Below are 5,871 nucleotides of genomic sequence, written 5' to 3' on the forward strand. Positions count from 1 at the left end.
ATTCCAGCATATTCATAATAATAAATCAGTTAAAGCTCGTGGGGTTGTGCAAGAAGAATCGGTTATCACTCAAGATAGATCTCGTTATTTAGACAAACATTAGTCAATGGCAATAAGATATCAACAATAATTAGTTTATGCACAGCCAATGACTGTAAGTAACCGAACCCCTTTTTGTATAAAACAAACAGCTCGTCACCATTCAACCATTTAATAAAGACAAATCTAATGAATATATTAGATCTCATCTATCGCTATGACCAGTGGGACATGGGGCAGAATCATGCAGGCCGTAGAAACAACAATAGACTCGATAACCCTAACTTATTACTAATATCAGTGGGGCATAAGGCAGAATCATGCAGGTCGTAATATAATAATAAGATCATGGGGCTAACACATCTTTCAACCTATCCCTACTTCAATGATCTCATGACGTGAACTATTCATGAAAGCACTCGATATTGGCTAAAATAGCCGATTTAGGCATAGCACACAGTTAAGGTCATGCCCTCTTAGGAACAAATCTACTGAATAACGATCTCCACTCCACGGTGCTAACAGTGGGGGTGTGAGGCAAAATAACAAAGGCTATGACAACGGGCCATGAAACGGTTTTTGCTAGCCGATAGATCTACGCAAGATCAGACATGCCTTAACCGCACGCTATGCACGATCAAGATTGATATAAAATAGCCAATAACACATAACTCATCGTTTAAAGTGCAGATTAGATCAGTTTGGATTAACAAACGATGGGTTAAAAAGGATATAAGGCCAATCTAGATCAATCTCAATCGGGCGAAGTGATATTGCTGTAATTAAATAAATAATGGAAGCAATAAACAATATCGGTAACTTAATGAATCTATCCAAAACAACGCCACCCTTAGAGCCGATAACTTGACCTTAATCTAGTTCGTGTAGTGGAGGTCGACCGGATCAATGTACCCTTACTTGAACTAGACAAGAATCAATAACTAGCTTATACTAGAGTCGTAGTGGAGGTCGACTAGATCGATGCAACCGTACGAATAGAAGTATAAAACATGATGGTACTTATAGACAAGCAGTGGAGGTCGACCGGATCGTTGCAGCCATACTCACTGAAGAACTCACTGAGATCTCCTCTACTCCTACTCCTAAGGGGTGGCCGGAGCTAAAAAAAAGTAAGTAACTTGTATTGGATTGATTATGTGTCTTTACAAGAGCTAGGGTTTGATATTTATACCCGAAGACTCAAAATGAATCATATTCGAGTATGACTCAATACAATCTTTGGTATGAAGAAAACATTCCTATTTTAAGATAACTTGGACCCTAATATTTCCCCTTTTATAGAGTCTGACATGTATCTTCCCGACGCCAATCATATCTCATCATCGTTATCTGCTGACGTCATTCAGAGAGAACCGATCCTAGTGTCGCATTTGAACCGGCTGATATCAAACCATATGCAATTGACTTCTTGATTGGTACAATCTTGGAAGCCTACGAGTTCCCGTGCTCTTTCTCCCAAATTTTGGTGTAAACACATGCCCCCAATTTTGGGATAAAAATGATTTTATTCCAAAATTTCGGTTCATTGGCTTACCACATCGTAACTATTTTATCTCGAGATATACGCATGACTCCTGACGTCCCGGGCCGAGTTTTATATAACACCCCAATAGTATTTTTTCCAACTCACTTGGCCTGTTTACTTTCTCCTTCTTTCTTGAGCCAACTTCAACAACCGATGTCGTCATCGCTAAGGTTTCAAACCCTAGCAAATCACCTGTTCTAACAAGCCGTCATCCAAGCGATTCTCACCAGATTCAAACCTATTTCGAGTGCAATGGTGACCCTCAACCATGTCCCTGAGGTATGTCTCCAAGTTTCTACTCTCCAATCATCGGTCGTTACCTTGTATTTCTTTTCTCCACAAACGTATTTCATCTGATTTCTTAGGAAATGAGGAATGAAATCTTGATTCCATCAGCTACTGCCTCCAATATCTATTTTCTTGGGCCTATGGGCGATCCTGATCCTTCTGATTTCATCTGTCAAGAAACCAACCAAATCCCCTTTAAACAATCTATAGTGGACTTGTTCTCTTGGAATACCAAAACTCTCTTCAGAAATTGGCCAAAGATGCCTAAGGGATGTAGAAATTGGTTCCATAGGGTGTCTAAGAAAAATGGTGGAGATTGGGAGCTTTATGATCTGAATCAATGTTTGACCCTCTTGTTGTCCGGTATGGAGAGGAATGATTCACTCCTGATTTCTGCATCTCATTTTTGGTCCAATGCCCTGAATGCCTTTGTATTTGGTCATGGTCCAATGACCATCACTTTGGCTGATATTTACATGTTGACCGGCCTTAGAATTATTGGAATAATGCAGCCTTACAAGTACTTGAGTGTTGGCTCCAAGAAATTAGCCAAAATAGCAGACTGTACAGGATTGGCCAGTTGCATTCTGAACCACGTTGGAGATGGATCAGCCGTCAGCGACAGGGAATACGTGGCCTTTCTAAACATGTGGTTGGAAAGATTCATTTTCTACAGGTCATCTTGTGGTCTAACCTACAATCACAAACTCATGGTGGAGCACCTAGCATTAGGCAAAGATATCCCTCTTGGAAAGTATCTGCTAGGAGCCGCTTATCATCTGATATACCAGGTGGCTACCCAATTACTAAAGAATGAACCAGTGCATCTAGGTAGTGGCCCTTGGTGGTTAATACAACTGTGGCTTAACCTGTATATGCATAAGTTTGTGAGGTCTGATCTCAAAAGCCTGAGCTTCCCTTTATCCAACTTTGATGAGGAATATAGAGGTCAAGAAGGAAGAACCTGGTAGTGCATGAGCCATGGTGAGGCTGCGTCGACCATAACTATTGATTTTGACATTGGCCATCTCTTCAAGAAGTTCTACAGAGGGTTTGATGTAGACATCCTAAGTTAGCTATCATATGATGATGAGAACGATGAGCTGATCTTCCCATTCAAGTTTTGATTTGAGTCAGGCTACTCGGATGATGAGGCGGCCGCAATCTTCAATTTTTTTGTCAAGCCTGTGTTCTTCTAGCCGAGTTTTGTCATGGCCGTGGCAAAATGGCTATAGGCTCTTTTATTCCAGGCAACCTTCCAACTTATGAGTTTTACAACCCATCCTTTGTAGCTCATCAGTTTGGTTTCGGTCAATTGCCTCCTCAACTATTCTTCAAGAACATACTGAAGCCACAGGAAGATATCAATGAAGCACTGGAAGCCTCCAGAGTTTTTCAACTGGGGTCAGACCTTCCCTCCTTCTATTTGCATGACTGGGTTAGAGTCAACCTCTCTTCCACTCTCTTCGACTCCTGGAGGCAAGAATGGCGCTCCCATCTTTTCTGTGGATCGGTCCATTCTTTGTGTATAGCCCTGGATGGAGAATTTGCTTCTAACCGAGAGGTAATTTGTTATTCTTTTCAATAAAACCGCTAGACGAATTCCTCTGCCAACTGTTCTAATCGACCTTTTTAGGATGCTGAATTTGATCCTCCGAGCTTGGATAGGAAGGGGCGTCCTATAGACTACTAGCCACCATGCCCGGTTTCAAGAATGGGATCGGTTGCGCCTTCACTAAAAAATTAATGAAAACTCATGCTGCATCTACTACGTGACCTATCAATCTTCAAAGTGCAAGGCAGCTCAAGGGACAACCCAGAAAACTACTACTAGGAAGAGACTCCACAGAACGAGGCCATCAGTTGCTCAGGTAAACAATTCATCTTCTTCTAGAACCGATGTTCACCTTTCTGATCCTATTCCTTTGTAGTTATCAAGTATTGCGTCCCAATTTGCGGAACTGCTATCCTAGGTGTTTGATTCAACACCAACTGAGCCCCCATCGGCTGATCCTCAAAAGGAGCCAATTTTGGTTGAAATGACCAATGCTTCCACAAAAGCAGAAAATGTGAGTTCCCTCCATGCTGCTTGTCGCAGTATTTTCTCTATCTCTCGATTTATTCAGTTTTTCATCCTCTGTCTGACTTCTTATCATGCCAGATACTTCCTGAGGAAACACCTATGCAAGGGTAGGAGGCGGACAGTCCACTCAGTGATCATGTCGGTGTTGAAGGTGATCTGCTCGTTGTCAACACTCAGACTGTTGATTCCCTAGTTCAGCATACAACTAATGGTAAGAAAATCATACATCCCTTTTACCCTTCTATAATGATTATAAACTAAAAATTTTCCTTAATACTTGTAGATACCAACGTTGAAAGTTTAGAGCTGATTCAACCATTCATCACTGGTGCATCATTAGCCGTCCCTTCTCTCCAAATGGAGGCTATCATAGAAAAGGTGTTGTATCTACTTCGCCATCCATTTTGTCATGAACTGATCCAAACCTTCTAATTAAGATTTATATATATAGGCACTCGATCTCCCAGCTTTGAGCTATTCATTCAATCTTGGGGAATATTTAGATGAAGATGAAGATGAAGTCAGTTCATCAGCCACATCTTCTAAGGAAGTTCTATCAAAAGAGACCAGAGATCGGCTACGATACGTATTGCTAATGTTTGAGAAGAATATAGCTGATCTGGTCCATGACACCAATTCAATGCAGAGAGTCCTCTTGGCCATCAAGAGCAATCCATCCCCAGTTCTCTCTAAAGTATTATCATCTTTATCCATCTTTGAAGTGTAGGCCCTGATGGTGAAAAAGGCTCAGAGGAATCTGTTTGATCATGAAACTTTCCTGGCCAAGAGGAACTTCAACAAGCAAGAGGCTAAAGAGCTGATGTAGTTGATTGATGATATAAAGAACTCCTCCCTTAGGACCGATCCAGAATTGTCCCAACTGGAAATCAAGCGTGTAGAACTTGAGAGGGAGCTGGAAGACGTGAAGGTTGCCATTGATCATCGCAAGTCCACCCTAGCCCAAATACCTGATGCCATCAAACAGAAGAAGCAAGAACTACTGGCCAAAGTTAGAGAAGGCAGGGTCATCCGCAGTAGCCTTGAGGACATTCCTAGATCAGACGAAGAAGATAAGCAACGAATTACAGAAGCTGATGCTATTTGGCTAGAAGTACTGAACGCAATCTAGGATGTTCTAGCCTTGTAATCTGCATGTTAATGTGTCCCTTGTGTAGAATCGATCATGCTCTCCATCGCCTAATCGTACTACTTGTTTTGGCTAAAGAGCCAATTTGAAATAGCTGATCCCAGACTTCTAATCTAAATCCAATTAAGTCTGAGAACATGGCCTTCATTAAGCGAACCCCTCGATCTTCTATCCTTAATCACCTAGCGCCGTATTCTCTTCGGCATTGGTGAAGTGGCACTTCACCTTCTATTAATTGAGGTTGCCTTTTACGCGTCCCAAGGTGTCTACCTCTTCGCTTTATGTCTTCAAATAACAGTCGAGGGCTTTGGCCTCGAACACATCTCCACTCACAACTGTTCTTATTCCTTTGCTTTTCTTCGCCTGCCAAAACCCTATAGCAGCTTTCTTTCTCCCTTCCATAGATCTAATCATTCTTCATGGCCGGTGAGGACAACCGAGGCAAGTGCACGGTGGAGGAGATCCTAGAGGAGAACATGCCGATGAACCAGTGTCTCTAACGCATGAGGTGAGATTGACATTTCCTATTTATGATGATGAACTATTCTGACTCGCCTATAGGTTTCTTGTGAATGACAGTCTTCATCCTCTCCCTAGGGCCAGCTAGCCCTATGATGCTGTATCTTCCGCGCCAGCCTCATCGTCGGACTCCTCCGACTCGTACAATGGCGATGACGCCCAGTGTTTTCTTCGAGAGTGGAGGGTGGCTCAAAACCAGTATTCTAAGGCAACTCAGGAGAATGGCTAGCTCAAGATCCACCTTGGTAT

This window comes from Miscanthus floridulus, chromosome 14 (genome assembly GCF_019320115.1).
Source record: "Miscanthus floridulus cultivar M001 chromosome 14, ASM1932011v1, whole genome shotgun sequence".
In the NCBI taxonomy this organism is placed as follows: domain Eukaryota; kingdom Viridiplantae; phylum Streptophyta; class Magnoliopsida; order Poales; family Poaceae; genus Miscanthus; species Miscanthus floridulus.